Source organism: Colobus angolensis, unplaced genomic scaffold, assembly GCF_000951035.1.
Source record: "Colobus angolensis palliatus isolate OR3802 unplaced genomic scaffold, Cang.pa_1.0 Scaffold24, whole genome shotgun sequence".
NCBI classification, from domain to species: Eukaryota; Metazoa; Chordata; class Mammalia; order Primates; family Cercopithecidae; genus Colobus; species Colobus angolensis.
In genome coordinates this window covers 13,333,545-13,335,266 of record NW_012115599.1, presented here as the reverse complement: position 1 = coordinate 13,335,266, position 1,722 = coordinate 13,333,545, and the positions used below count along the sequence as shown (strand labels likewise).

The 1,722-nt window shown below is 53.1% G+C and overlaps 1 pseudogene; it reads left to right on the top strand.

Moving 5' to 3' along the window:
• The first annotated feature begins 210 nt into the window (after positions 1–210).
• Positions 211–1,442, top strand: LOC105514270 (annotated as a pseudogene).
• Positions 1,443–1,722: the final 280 nt, after the last annotated feature.

Here is a 1,722-nt window from a genome sequence, read left to right as displayed (position 1 = left end):
CACCTATAATCCCAGCACTTTGGGAGGCTAAAGTGCTTGAGCACAGGAGTTCAAGATCAGCCTGGGCAACATAGCAAGGCTCCATCTCTAAAGAAATTAAACAGACCCTCGGCAAAACCTAAGGAAAGTGTCCTCTCACTTTCCTCCCTGAACAGCAAGAGCTTCACCACTCTCTCCACCACCTCCACCAGCTACCCACCCCTGAACTCAATGCAGCCGCCCAGCTACAATGCCCAGTTGGTCAGCAGCTCAGCCAGCGTCTGTGCAGATGCTGAGGGCCCAGGCTCTCAGATCTCTGTGTCCCACTCCACCAGCTTCCAGGGTGCCTTGGGGTCTGGGGGCCAGGCCACATGGATGGCCAGGGGTCTGACTGAAATGGGGGACATCTAGAACGAGAAGGAGACCACTCAAGGCCTGAACGACTGCCTGGCCTCCTACCTAGACAGAGTGAGGAGCCTAGACACTGAGAATTGGAGACTGGAGAGCAAAATCCAGGAGCACCTGGAGAAGAAGGGACGCCAGGTCAGAGACTGGGGGTGTTACTTCAAGACCATGGAGGACCTGAGGGCTCAGATCTTTGCAAATTCTGTGAAAAATGCCCACAGCATTCTGCAGATTGACAGTCCTCATCTTGCCACTGATGAGACAGAGCTGGCCATGTGCCAGTCTGGAGAGCGACATCTGTAGGCTCTGCTAGGTCAATGATGACACCAATGTCACTCGGCTGCAGCTGGAGACAGAGATCAAGGTTCTCGAGGAGGAACTGCTCTTCATAAAGAAGAACCATGAGGCGGAAGTTAAAGGCCGACAAGCTTTAATTGCCAGCTCTGAGTTAACCGTGAAGTTAGATGCCCCCAAATCACAGGACCTCGCCAAGATCATGGCAGACATGCAGGCCCAATATGACAAGCTGGCTCAGAAGAACCGAGAGAAGCTGAACCAGTACTGCTCCCACCAGACTGAGGAGAGCACCACAGTGGTCACCACGCAGGCCGCCAAGATCAGAGCTGCTGACATGACGCTCAAGGAGCTGAGATGTATAGTCCAGTCCTTGGAGATCAACCTGGACTCAATGAGAAATCTGAAGGCCAGCTTTGAGCACAGCCTGAGGGAGGCAAAGGCCCACTACGCCCTGCAGACGGAGTAGCCCAGCCAGGTCCTGCTGCACCTGGAGTTGGAGCTGGCACAGACCCGGACAGAGGAGCAGCGCCAGGCCCGGGAGTACAAGGCCCTGCTGAACATCCAGGTCAAGCTAGAGGCTGAGATCGCCACCTACCACCGCCTGCTGGAAGACAGCAAGGACTTCAGTCTTGGGATGCCCTGGACAGCAGCAACTCCATGCAAACGACCACCCTCCAACAGACCACCCTCCCCCCGCTGCCAGGATAGTGGACGGCAAAGTGGTGCATGAGACCAACACCACCAAAGTTCCAAGGCATTGAGCCAGCAGAAGCAGGGTACCCCTTGGGGAGCAGAAGACCAATAAAACGTTCCGAGGTCATTGTGGGAAAAAATAATAATAATAATAAGTAAATTAAAAGTTTTTTTTTAAAAAAAATATTCTTATCGAATAGTTAAAAGTAATTTAAAAATACTTAGACGCAGGCCAGGTGCAATGACTCACACCTGTAGTCCCAGCTACTTGGGAGGCTGGGCAAGAGGATCCCTTGAGCCCAGGAATTTACAGCTGCAGTGAGCCATGATTGTGCCGGTGCACTCCAG